This window comes from Ictidomys tridecemlineatus, chromosome 1 (assembly GCF_052094955.1).
Source record: "Ictidomys tridecemlineatus isolate mIctTri1 chromosome 1, mIctTri1.hap1, whole genome shotgun sequence".
Classification (NCBI taxonomy): domain Eukaryota; kingdom Metazoa; phylum Chordata; class Mammalia; order Rodentia; family Sciuridae; genus Ictidomys; species Ictidomys tridecemlineatus.
The window spans coordinates 175276127-175290819 of NC_135477.1; the positions used below are offsets into that span (position 1 = coordinate 175276127).

The 14693-nt window shown below is 34.1% G+C and overlaps 1 long non-coding RNA gene and 1 pseudogene across 1 annotated transcript in view; both read left to right on the forward strand.

The window, feature by feature from the left end:
- LOC120885575 (uncharacterized) overlaps positions 1 to 14693 on the forward strand; it is a 458357-nt gene that overhangs the window by 406934 nt on the left and 36730 nt on the right. The window lies entirely within an intron of this gene.
- LOC120885956 (U2 spliceosomal RNA) lies at positions 11301 to 11516 on the forward strand (annotated as a pseudogene).

The window sequence follows — 14693 nt, forward strand, 5'->3', positions numbered from 1 at the left end:
CTTGTTTAAAATCCAGCTACTTTGAGAAGGGAACTTCCTCAGTGTGTTAATGAACATATCCCCCCAAATACAGCTAAATCCTACTTTACAATGAAGCATGATGAAGACAAGAATGTCCCTTCCCACCACACTTTTTCAACGTTGTACTAAAAATCTTAGCTAATGTAAAAGTAAAGAAAAGGAAATAAAAGTGACATAAACTGGGACAAAGAGAAAATTGTTTTGGGTGACATGATTATCAATGTAAAATATCAAAAAGAATTTACTAAACAACAATGATAGAAACCTCCTGGAACCATCATGTTATTGTAGCAAGATGGCAGGCTATAAAGTTAACAAGTAATAGCCAATCACTTTCTTAAATACCAACAATGAGCATGTGGATATTTAAATGAAAGTATAATACAATATACATTTGCTCCACAAATTGAAATACATAGGTATATATCTAATAGAATAAGTGATGGATATATAATTACGTGAACAAATGACCTAAATGGACACATCTCAAAAGAAAAAAACCCAAATAACTAACAAATATATCTAAGAAATACCCAATACAATTAATTGTTAGGGAAGCAGAAATGAAACTACAATAATATCTAACCTCTTACCCCAGTTACAATGGCCATTGTAAACATATAAAACATGCAAAGGTGTAGAGTAAAAAGAAACACTGTCAGATTAGTATAGGTGTCTCAAAATCTAAAAGTAGGTCTACTATATTATTCAGCTATGCCACTTGTGTGTATATATCAAAAAGAAATGAAATCAGCATATGAAAGAGTTACCTCACACCCGTGTTTATTGGGAAACTACCCAAAACAGCTAAAATATGGAATCAACTTAGTTGCCCATTAAAAGATGAGGGAACAAAGAAAAGATGCTATATATACACAAAGGAATATTATTCTCTCAAATAAAAAAATATGAAAGCACATCATTTGTATCTACACACATGAAACTTTTGGACACTTAAGAAAGTAAGACACTGGAAGACATGTACTGTAAGTACTCTCTTAGACTGAAAGAAGAATAGTAATTACTAGGATGTGGGAAGGGTGTGTTTCATGGAAGTTAAATGGATTATTTTTTTGGTTAGATCAATGCAAGTTTTATGAAAGTATTGATATAACACTGGACCCTATTAATAAGCATAATTAGTATGCATTTATAAGAAATAATTTTTTAAAGTCAAAAAACATGTACAAAATCTGTGTGATAAATCTATAAAACTAATGAAAGAAATCAAAGAAGAAATAACCATATGGAAAGATATATTGCCAAGATATTAGTTCCTTTTAAATTGATGTATAGATTTAGTACAAAACCAAAAATCCCAGCAAATCATTACATGAATGTTGACGAACTCATTTGAAAGTTTATATTGAGGAAAATACAAGAAAAAAAAAAGTTGGAATACTGACACAACCTGACTTTAACACCCACTTTGAAGCTATACTATTCAATGGTGATACTTGTGAAACAGCAAATAGATCATTGAAGTAGGATAGAAAGTGCAGAAATAGACTAGCTTGTATATATAGTAAACTGGTCTTTGACAAACTAGAAATGACTGTTTCAACAAATGCTTCAGGTGTAACAATATCCACATGCAAAAATATATAGATCTAAATAGATACAGACATTACATCTTCCACAAAAATTTGCTTAATCTGAATAAAAAATTTAAAAAAACTGTGAAACTTGTAGAATAATAACATAAGAGAAAAATCTAGATAACCTTAGGTTTGTTGGTTACTTTTTAAGATCACCACCAAAGACACAATCCATAAAATAAATAATTGATAATCTGGGTTTAATTAAAATAAAAAAAGAATTCAGTATTTTTGAAAGATACTATCAGAAAACAGAGAAGACAAACCACAGACTGAGAAAACATTTGCAAAGAATGTATTTCAATAAAGACTATTGTGTAAACTATATAAGAACTCCTAAAATCCAACAATAAGAAAACAGCCTAAAAAATGGGCAAACATCTGAGCAAGTGCCTTAACACAGATACATACAGATGACAAATGAGAAAATGTTTGACATCTTATTAAAGAATTGCAAACTTTAAACAATGATATACCACTATATCCACTCCAGAATGGTTAAACTTCAAAACATAGACAGCATTAAATACTGGCAAGGATGTGGAACTACAAGAAATTTCAATCAGTGTTGGAAATGTAAAATGGTCCAGCCACCTTTGGAACCGTGTGGCACTTTCTTAAGACACAAATCATGCTTTTACACAAGACCCAGCAATCGCGCTTCTTTGTATTGACCTAAATAAATTCAAAACTTTTATTTGCACAAAAACAGCACACAGGTGTTTATAACAACTTTATTTCTAATTACAAATCTTGGAAGCAATCATGATGTCCTTAAGTAGGCAAACAGGTAAACTGCGATACATTTAGACAATAAAATATTATTCAGTGCTCAAAAGAAATGAGCTATCCATGTTTCCAAAAGACAGGTAAGAAATTATTTAGTGAAAAAAAATCCAATCTGAAAAGCTGTACACTGTATGATTCCAATGATATGACAATATGGAACAGGCAAATCTTTGGATTAGTAAAATGATCATGGTTACCAGGGGAATCACAGAGAGGAGGATGAACTAAGTATGGAGGATGTATTGCACAATGCAACCATCCTGTAGGATAAGTGTTGAACACATGTCATTATATATTTGTCAAAAAACATATAAGGTACAACAACAAGTGTGAAGCTCAGTGTAAATTGTCAAATTTGGGCAGGAGGCTGTGATTGTGCAGAAGGTGTGGATGAAGTTTAAATTTACTGCCTAGCTTTTCTGTGAACCTAAAATGTTGTAAAAACCTAAAATGCTATAAAAACTAAAACTGTTTGTCTTTCAGGAAACAGTTCATTTAAAACACTTTGAGACCTAGGACAGATGCCTGTGTTAACCTCACAGTATGCTGGGGTCAGGCACAGTGCTTTCAACTTTGGACACACTTAATAAACAGGAATCATACACTTCTTCTACACAATGTTATCTATAACTGTCCAGATTATATGTATCATATTTTGTTTGATGTTATATTTTATGACAAACAGAGGGGGTTTAAGGTGAAGATAGAAGGCTAATGAGGAAGAATATAATTTTTTTATTTGATCATTTTTATTTTTTTATATATTTTAGTTGTAGATGTACACAATAACTTTATTTCCTTCCTTCCTTCCTTCCTTCCTTCCTTCCTTCCTTCCTTCCTTCCTTCCTTCCTTCATTTCTCCTTTCTTTCTTTCTCTCTCTTTCTTTTCTTTTCTTTTGCTGAGGATCAAACCCAGTGCCTCATAGGTGCTGATTGAGTGCTTAACCAATGAGCCATAACTGCAGCTAATTATTCCGTTCCTTTTAAAAAAGGTCTTTCTAGTTCTTAAAAAATGATTTTACTTATTTATAAAGTCATATATACATTTTTTTACAGGCTTAACTGTCTAGCAAGATTGTGACATGGATTGTCTGTTTTAAAGTTTTGATATGATAAATATATGTTTTCTTTTTTATTTAATTGATTTTATTTTTTTAAATACATGACAGCGGAATGCATTATAATTCTTATTACACATAGAGAGCACAATTTTTCATATCTTTGTATATAAAGTATGTTCATGCCAATTCATGTCTTTATACATGTACTTTTATTTTAAAGTCTTTAAACATCACTCTGCTGGGATAAAACTACTTGATCCCATTTTTGTGTTTTTAATATGATGACAAATTCATTTGAAATGAATTACTTAGGACATCTGTACTTAAATTATGAATAAAAATCAGATTATTTACTTTTTGTGTCATGTGAACATCCAAAATTTTTATGATGGCATTGTTATCTTTAAAACAAAGAACACTATTACATTTTCCTCATGCTTTGAAATATTATTCTATATTATAAGAATGAGTTATCAGTGGGCTTTTTCCCTAACAGTATTTATAAAAATAGTATAGGCAAGAAAAATATTTTGCTGTGATTCTGACAAAGCTATTAATATTATACATTAGTTTTGTACTCAATCTGAATTGATTTTAGTAATGTCAATTATTCTACCCAAGTCTTTCATTTAGGATTTTCTAAGCATTAAGTTTATTAGCACTAACTTAAATATGATACGTTTTTAAAATCTAGAGTTGTTATTTCACTTTATCTTTCGAAAGCTATTATACTTGTGTTTTTTTCTTTTGTTAATTAGATTTGTAAATTTTTAGAAAAAAATTCATAGTGTCATCAGTTTCTCAGTTTCCTTTGCACTGTAATTACCCATCTTCTTTTTCTTATTTTATTTTTGTTTGCCTTATTTTGGTTTTTTTTTTTTGTGTGTGTGTGTTTTCTAAAATTACATGGTGTGTTGATTTGGAAGGATTTGACACTCTGAATTTTCCTCTAATTGAAGCTTTGGAGACATTCAGAAGTTCTAACACAGTATTTTCAAATTTTCTAAGAATTGCCTATAATTTCAAGCCTTGAGAATGTGTTTTAGTTACTTAGAAAGGTATAATTAATTTTTAAGTTACTGAATTCATATTATTAATCCTTAGTTCTATTCCATTATGATCAGAGAACTTATGTACCAGTAACCCTAGTTGTTTCTGAATTCCTTTGGGCTTTTAAAACTGATAAATGGAATTTTAGGATTGGTTTATTCTATATGTGTTTGGTAAAATTACTCATCTTATTTTTTTCCAACTTGTTAATAATTCTGAATTTAAAATGGCATCAAAGTGTGGAAAGAAGAAAATATTTTAAATGCACAGTTTATTTTGAAATTTATTGCTTTTTGGTGCCATTTTTTCTATATTTCTTATGATACATTAAGCTTTATATTCCTGAGGTGGCTTATCTAAACTGACATGTGCTCTTGTAAGGTATGCTGTGTTTATTCAGAGTTACCATCTGGACCTTTGATAGATGGTCTTGAATTTTTGCTAATGTGACAAATCAGAGCTAGAAGTGCTCTACTTCAAATTGTATGTCTACATGCAAAAGCCAAACTATTGACATATTTGGTCTAAGCCTGGAAAATAGTGTCTGGTCAGTTCTATCCTGTTCTTCTAACTTTCATTTGTGCTATGATGGACAGCATTATCACTAATAATTACCTCTTTGAGTTTAATAATTATTATTTTCTCTACCAGCTCTCTGTTTAAAGGGTGGGAAACAGTGTTTCAGCAAAAGTTAAAAAGAAAACTATTTTATAATTACTGCTTTAATCTCAAAAGAATCTGCATGAATTAGTAACAGCAACATTTATATTTCAGAATAACACAGAGATTTCCATATAAAGAACACCAGGTGAATCAGTGTTAATTAGCACCTGCAAACTAAAAATTCTGAGAGTCTGCCTGGTTTCTAGCTTGCTGACCTTCATCCCTGGTTTGCAAAAGCACAGAAGTTTTTCTATTGATTGTCCCCAGAGTAAATATAAACAAATGTATTGATGTCCGTCCACACCACATCCATAGAGCACTGTTTTAGTATCTACCAAATGGACGATAACAAAGCCAGGGTTAGTTTTTTTCATGTTTACATAGTAGACTCAAATTGGAGGAGGAACATGTGTGGAAATGAAAATGGAAATGCCACTTAGAAATCATGCTTCAGTGAAGTAGGCCAAGTTAAATGCTGGTTGTTAATAGCACACAGCTAATTATGCCTCTCTTTCTGTCTTTCACCACTGTGTACTTACACACCCCAAATAAGAAATGGAACTTTTTGACATTTCCTAATATTTTAAAGTGATAAACTGAAATTACCTTTTGGAAGCATAATTGTTGGTAATAAAAAGCTGCTACATTTCTCTACTATAAAGATGTGTTGAAAGTGGCAAGCCGACTTTATATCTTAGCTGTTCTTGTGCATCAGTTAAATTAGAATGCTTTGATATGTTAATTATTTATCATTTTAAATTATGCATCTTCTAAAATCAAAGGAACACATAACCTATAATTTATTATTCATTTAGCATGAAAACTTGTCTTTATGTGGCTGTTTCTTTTCTAGGTACAGAATTTCTGTTTTGATGTAAAACTTATCAACATATGGCTTCCAAGTACAAGATGGAAAAGTTTATTTATTAAATAAAAAGCATATTAAGCCTCCACCATTTAATCTCCTGTGCTGTTTTGCCATTTTCTATATCTTAATGATATTTTATATCCATTAAGGATATATAGCCATATGTCTATATTTTTATATAGAGTATAAAATATGTGTGTCTCTGTACATAGATGAATTTTAATATAGTTTTACATTTATAATTAATTCTAATGACATAAGACACTAAATATTTGTATTTAATTTTGTGGCAAAATTCTAAGGCATTCAATATTAAATAAAATTGGATTAAATTTATAGCAAACTGAAGTGAATAGAAGGTTCTCTATAATAAAATAACTAAGTAGCATTTATTTACTTCTGATAGACAAGATTCCACAATCTTGTACTGATGGTGAAATATAACAGAAAAACAATGAATTTCAGACCTCCATGCTCTACAGATTAGCAAATGATCTTATCTCTTAAAGAATTGAGAAAGCTACAATTTTATTGATTGTTGATATGCATTTTAGTGATCAAAGAATAATGTAGTTATCAGCCAAAAAAGTGCCTCCCTAGTTAAAAATCTATGTATTGAATAGCATTTATGCAAAACTAAAGGAAAAAAATCAGAGGAACATGTTCTCACTTTCTAGGTTTTTCTCAGCTCTCTTTAATGCCATCTTAGAAGTTAGAACTGTCTTTTATCACCCAATCCTTCCCTTTGGGATTCTTGGCGACACCAACTGTTGCACTCCATTTATTTCTATGCCCTTCCAAATTAACTTTAGAGCTTTTTAAAAAAGGAGATCCACTCTCCTCAAAAACTTACGGCTTTGGGTGGCATTCCTAAAGTGTAACTCTGCTGAATATATTTTTAAATCCAAAATAGATCAGAGGGTTACCAACATGAATGCTTAGGAGGAAAAAATGGGCAAAAGAGTGAACATTGTAACCACTTAGGAAATCAGAACAACATGTTTTTCCATACCTTGTTTTTCTTAATGTTTTACAGATACTGTGCCCAAAACATAAAGGGACCTCCCCAAAGTAGGTATTGTTTTGTACTGCTTCAGATAACTTGGAATAACTCTTTGGGTGAAGCCAAATCTTTGAAGATTTTAACATCCCTTTACTGCAAGTTCAATATAACTGGAAGGATATAGTGAGGGTAAACTGCAAGGCAGATAAGGCATCCAAGTGGGACCCCAAATGATCAGTACCTCTTGGTCTTCACAGGGTGGGTGAGCCCTTGAAAGCATGGGTTGTTCTCCGCATAGACTGTTCTGTTCAATAGAACTCTGTAGAAACCATGGGATGCCACTTGCAGCTTGAGATATGTGAAGGTTGGAGTACCCATCATGGATGCTCTCTTTGTCATCCTCCCACTGTCAGATGTCTTTTACTAGGGGATGAAAACTGCCATGTCATAAGCAGTTTCATGGTTAAGTCTGGATTCTTTTTTTTTTTTTTTTTTTTGTACCAGGGTTTGAAGCCAGTGATACTCAGCCATTGGGCCATATCCCCATCCCTTCTTATTATTTTATTTTATTTTGAGATAGGGTCTTACTTAGTTGCTTAAGGCCTTGCAAAGGTTAAGTTGCTGAGACTGACCTTGAATTTGCCCTTCTACTGCCTTGGCCTCCAAAGTCACTGGGGTTACAGGCATGCGCCAACCTACTCAACTAGGCTTGTATTTTTGATACATAGTAATTGTGAGACTAATATAAATCTCAGGATACTACAATTTGTTTGACACCCATAGGCAACTAACATTCAAGGCAAAATAAAATAGCATGCAAGTACACAGGGAGGGGAAGATGCTAGAACTCACCTAAGTCTATAAATCAACCTGTCATCACATTGGTGTCTTGAATAAGATCATAGGCCTTTAGGTAGGTCTTCATTCCCTGAAGGATTTTTCTGCTATCTGTAGTCTATTCATAAAACATTCTACAAATTATTTTTCCTATGAAATAGTTTCAGTGAATGAAATGGTCAAGTATTAAAAGACCAGTGTCAGCCTTTACAAAAATCCTGTAGTAGAACAGCAATATTTTATTAAGCACCTATTTGAATCAACTTTACTCTTGGAAGATTGAGATCTTATCTCATATATATTCCTGTAAAAAATATTTTCATGAGAAGGGAGCTTAAAAAGGTTTCCTTTGCCAACATTCTATTTCTCCCATCATTTCTTATTATGAAAGATAATAATCATACCTTATAATCTAGGACGATATTCCCTACAGCATAAATCATTTTAACATTAAACCTTAATATTTATTGCCTGTTCTATCTTGTTGCTGACAGTCCTATTAATGCTTCACTTAGCAAGTCAAAAAACTATACCTCAGTACTATATAGTACTAGAAAAGATTGAGAAAACTCTTTGTACACAAATCAGCGGAAAGCATAACTTATCTGTTACAGTGCAGGAAGATTAAACACATGGCCATAAAAATCCCTGCAATCACGGTAACTGGAGTCGAGGTTGTCTCTATTGCTTTAATAAATCCTTTAAGTATGCTTTCAATCTCTCAACAATTCCTGACAAAGCTTGTGTGCTGTTGTTGTGAATCTGCCTACCTCGAAAATCCTGATGGTGAATATTTCATGTGGCTTATCACTTCTCTGTGTCCCTAGTCTGGGAGAAGCTAGTATACTGTCTGCTAGTGCCGCTTAATACCTTATTAGTTGAAGATGGATTTGTACTTTCAGCCTTTAGCCACCTAATTTCCTGTTACAGAAGATAAAAATTTTATTTTTGCAAATGATGAATGAGGTGATTATATTTCACAAATTTTAAGGCCATGGACCATTAACTGAATCACTCTGAGCACTTGTCATTTTACCCATATGTATGCAACTTGAAAAGAGAGGGCTGTGTTGTTGCATTACCTGAGGATTGCCACAGATGATCCCTCATAAATGTCATGTGAAAACTTTATTTAAGCCTGAATAAGACTAGGAAAAAGTTAACCCTTTCAGGGATAATTTGAGGGATTGCTTATGTCAATGTTAGAATGAAAGCAGTTATCTCCTTTCTCTTTATTCTTAAGATCTCTTGTATAGTAGCAACTAAAACCTAACACAAACCACATTTGGAGAGTATACATAGATTAGTATTGTTGTTCAATTATACATGTCTTCTCACTGAAAATTTATGTGATCAGGCAAAATATCAACATTGGATTATTAAGAGGAAATGAGCTTATTAGAATCTTTCTCTGACTTGGCCTTCCAAGAGAAATAATTTTACTTTAGTAGTTTGGACATTGACTCTGATTTCTGTTTTGGGGATTTAGGCTTGACATTTCTCAGTGACAACTTAAGGTAGACAAGGTAAACAAAATAATTGCCTGAGTGTTTGGTAAGGCATTCCATATAGCAAAAACCACTAGTGCTAGAAAATTAACTCTACCATTTCTTAATCCCATAGTTTTTCTTCTTAGAAGTAAGTACAGCCCACACTGATATTAGTGGGTCTACAAACCTCTAGCTGATTGCGCAATCAGAGCTGGAAAAATAAGAAGCTTTTAGTGTCTAAAAGGTTTCTTGAGTTCTTGTATTTTTAATCTTGGTCCATCCCCTTTTAATTTCATCCCAGTGGTATAAGTTTACTTACAACACATGCCTTTTCTCATTCCAACATCACTCACATTAACAGAAGTTTTCCTTCCCTGGGAATGGATGGAGTGCCAGCTTACTCAGCCTTAGTCAGAACCTCTGTTATTTGGCATCAAATGTAAATTGGAGTCTTGATCTTTAGAATGTGGTTCTTTGTGGGCTTCTCCCATCTCTTCTATTTTCTCTGTATCTCACCAACTTAATGCATTTTATACCTAGGAATTAAGCCTATTTTATTTTTATATGGTGATAGATTCTGTTGCTGATGATTCCTACCCAACCATAAGCATTCTGTACATGCAGCTTTTACATTACTTTATGTGAGTTGTTTTGCTGATTATTTGATTCGTTAAGTTTTTTCAAAAGTGTGGATTTAGGTTAAAATGAGATCAGGAAAGATTTTTATAGACTCTTTGTCTTTTGCTCAATTTGTAGACTAAGTTACAAATAATCAAGAGTCTTATTGGTTGTTGTTACTTCCATTAATAAAAATAAAATTACAGAACCTGTGTTAAGAATCTTAATTTACTTAAAGAATCTCTTGCATATACAGGGATTTCCTCATTTGGTTGTGTGTAATCCCACTGTGGCCGACTAAGATCACAATGATGGTATTTCCTTAGGGTTGTGCAGATGGTTCAGACCTGCCACTAGGAATCTGGGACTTTGCCACTTTTCAGAATGCCATGGCCTCCAGGAGCCATGTCACAAGCAGACAGGCCCTGCTCACGGAGCACATAGCAAAATATCATCAGCATTGTATTGACTAGGAACAGAAAGAGTAGTGTAAAGTCTGGTTCTAGAGAGGTTCTCAAACAATGAAACGGAGAATCACACATATAAGGAACCAAGCTGGGAGCAGGAGATAGTATCAAGGTGTCCTTCCTGGACTCCTTTTCCTGGTCTACCCAAGACATTCACAGCCTCCAACAAGGTAGTATTTAATGTCACCTCTTTGGGCCGGATTATGTCAATACACTGGGTTCCTTCAGATGGTCTGTCTATCTTAATATCATATGGAGACTGCTTTTAAGATTTTGAAAAATGTTCTTTTGTATAGAAAATATTATGACACATATTTTCATATTTTAATATTCTGTCCAAGTTCAGATACCCAGAACTCAGTAAACCGTACTTGGTTTGGGAGCTGGAAAGATTAAAAAACTAGCTGGGCATTGTGACACATGCCTATAATCCCAATGGCTCTAGAGGCTGAGGCAGAATATTACAGATTCAAAGCCACCCTCAGCAATAGCGAGGCACTAAGCAATTCAGTGAGACCCTATCTCTAAATAAAATACAAAATAGGACTGGGGATGTGGTTCAGGGGTTGAGTGTCCTTGAGTTCAATTACCAGTACCCCCTCCACAGGAAAAAAAAAAAAGATTAAAAAACTCAGATGCTCTTAGAATTGCTGAATAGGGTATGCATCTTCTGCAAATTCAATGAGAAAGTTTTGAAATGGATTTTCAATCCTATCCTAATTGCATAAAATATTGGGATATTTTATAACATTGAAAGAAATACTAAGGAAAAGTATTTCTAACCTGTCAGGTTGTCTCAGTTTGTTAATTCCCTTTAGTAATGAATAGATTATCGATAGCTTCTTGGCCTTTTGGCTAAGATCAAGTGTAGTATTTGTTCTTATCCTTGTAGTAAATTAATTAGAAAGTTAAAGTTGGAAGAGTAAACTAGGCATGTTAGGCTCTTTTATGGGAAAAGTAATGGCAATATAGCACAATTCGATAAAACAGTTTAGAAGCCATTATTGCTTACTTTGCATTGCATTAAGTCCCAAAGAGAATTAAATGAGATCTCATGGACTACACAAAATATTTCAAAGTATCATCTAATTAAGACCTTGCAATAACTGTATGAGTTGAATGGTTAGGACTCATCTGCAAATATACTAATTTTCCTTGTTTTGTGAGGACTTTGAAACCATATTAGTCTACCTTAAACCTTGTGCACTCAGGTTTAACCAAGATTACTCAGTCCTCCCACAATGGACTTATCTTCTGCTGAAACACCTTGCATGACCTTATAGTTCCATACTTACTTAATGAATAAGTGGAATGTTGAAGGAGAACATGAAATTTGATAATTTTCTTATATGTCCTTGGGAATTTTCTAGGATTTTAAGACCAGTTACTACGATATTGAGCCCTTCCCCCAAAACCCAGCTACCAGCACCTCAACTCTCAGTGTGAAGAAGGTGAGTTGAAGGAAAATATGTTAAAGCTCACCATTGAGTAAGAAGGAAGAATATATCTTTAATTTTCTGGGGATAATATATCTTTGTAAAGAGAGTTTCTTAACAAATGACCAGAATATATCAAATAAATGGGAATAAAGTTTGAAACATTCACTGAGGAATTGCTACACTGATGATGATTCTTAGTTTTTAACTACCTTGGCTCTGAATGTGCTCTATTGTGGAAGTTCTATATGTCAGGCAAGTAAAAGCCAGGATACTATGAATTTAATTTTCCTGAAAAAAAATTGAGAATCATGGACAGAGTGTTTCTTGGCCTCCTTATAAGATGGAAAGATAGGTGTCTACTGAGAAATAAAGATAGATAGCAAAATAATAGTCAAATAGAATTTTTTTAAGGTTTTGACAAATTCATGTTTTCTGATGTGGAATAAATTCCCTGGAGATAAATTAATAATTTTAAAACATTTTCTTAATGCTTAAAGTGATATGCAGATTCAAGGACCCTAAACAAATCTTAAGCCCTGGAACCCCCAAATATGTAGCGTAACAAAGAAGTTTGCAGATATGATTTAAGGATCTTCAGGTGGGAAAATTCATCTGTTTTTCCCAAGTGATCCCTTGCTATCACAAATATCTTCAGACATTGAAGAGGGAGACAGGAGAGTCAGAGGCAGAGGAAAGGTTGAGATGATAGAAGAAAAATTCAGAGTGTGGTGGGGGAATGAGCCAAGGAATGCACAAGTTCCTTGATACCGGAAAAGACAAGGAAATGAATTCTTCCTTGGAGCTTCCAGAAGGAACACAGCCGTACCTACACTTTGATGTTAGCCCAGTCAGGAATCACTTTAGACTTCCAATCTTAATAAGTTGTAAGAAAAAAAAAATCAATGTATGTTGTTTTAAGCCACTAACATTGTGACAATTTGTCATTCTAGGAATAGGAAGTTCATGTGCTTAACATAGCCAAGATTAAACTGCTGAATTTTTGCATTTTTACTAAATAGTTGTAGTTGTGCCAATAACTAAATAATACATGGAGCCCCCCCCCCAGTGCCTTGGCACTCTATCCTTACAGGAAGAGATTCATGACACTTTAATAAATGATAGAGAATAGAAGGATAACCAATTCTTTCTGGTTTCACTGGAACTTTCTTGATGTTAGTTCTGAAAGTCTCATTTCCTAGAACTTCCTTCAGTTGGGTACATCTTGACAATCTGCGCCCCTATCCCAGATTGAATTTCTAGATGAATGAATTTGTCCTCACAAGTTAATCAAGAAGGCAACCAGGCAACTCATTGTGTGTCCGCAATGTTCTCAAGAAACTGCAATTTTCAAGTGGTGAATTGTGCTGCTATAAATATTGATGTGGCTATATCCTTGTAGTATGCTATTTTTAGGTCCTTTGGGTATGGATAGAGGAGAGGGATAGTTGGGTCAAATGGTGGTTCCATTCCCAGTTTTCCAAGGAATCTCCATACTGCTTTCCATGTTGGCTGCACCAATTTGCAGTCCCACCAGCAGTGCATGAGTGTGTTTTTTTTTTTTCAAATGGTATGCATGGTAAACTAAAGCATGCAGGAAAACATCGTTTTGGATCAAAATTGTTCTTGAAAATTCCTTAGGAAGGTTCCAGGTTGCAGACAGACTTAATGTCTCTCAGCAAGGCTGACACTGGCAGTTTCCTCCCAGAACTAAAACAGATTGCTCTTTCTCTGGTAAGTCCCAGAAGGAATTAACTTGTGTTTAGGGACCATGTGCTATGAAATTCACATCAAACTGGTTTATTGAGTAGTCTCAACTCAGTGGGGGTGTAAACATGAAGCAGTTTGTGTTTCTACAATCACTGCCTTCGACTGCAATCTGTCAAAATGTTCTTATTGACATCTCTGACAGATTTCACAACTTTTCATTCACTCTGGTTATTTAAAATCCACTTCATTATAAGACTTTTTTGTATCATCTCATTTGAATATCACCTCTGCACATAGACTTGAGCTGAGAGCCATGTCCTGCTGGAGTGTTGGAGGGTGGGGAAAGAGGGAGATATCTTCTGCTCCAGAAACATTCCTCCTTTCTCTTCAAGACCTCCCTGTTCTAATGTGCTTGCAGCCTGAGAAAGGAGAGGGAAAGAGACAAATGCATGATCTGTTTGACTGTAGTGTGGTCCACCACTTCTTCCTCCCTTCCCAGTTGAAAGGCCAGGCTCCTGATTTGCTCTAGTCATGCATAGATTAGAAATGTAGAAGGGTCATGGTGGAATTCCATACTTCCCTCAGCTCCAGGAGGAGCTCCATACCTTCATAAGGAACCGTCTCTCTAGCTTTCTTGCCATTAGAGCTCTCTGTCCCAGTGGGTAACCATTTCATGCAAAACAATGACTGAGGAACTTTAGTTCTGCTCCTCCTACATAGGTCTTCTTGATTCCTGGGAAATACATACCTTGAGTCCTTCGAACAGTATAAACAAACAAACAAACAAACAAATAAAATTCAGCTGCTCCTCAGCTCTTCCTCCCCCTATCCCAACACCCTTTTTTACAGTTCTCCTCTTCCTTGCTCTTATAATCACAGAATTAGCACAGCAAGATGAGTGCTTAAGCAGATGGTGAAGTTGGATACCAAATAATGGCTTTCTGTTCTCAGTTCTCCCCATCTTTATAAATGGCTTTCATCCCAATCCTCCTCAGTTTATTGTGGAGGCTTTGGTGAAAAAGAACATTGGTAAAGAAACAAAGTAATTAAGGGACACATTAGCCATTTGAAATTTTATGGAC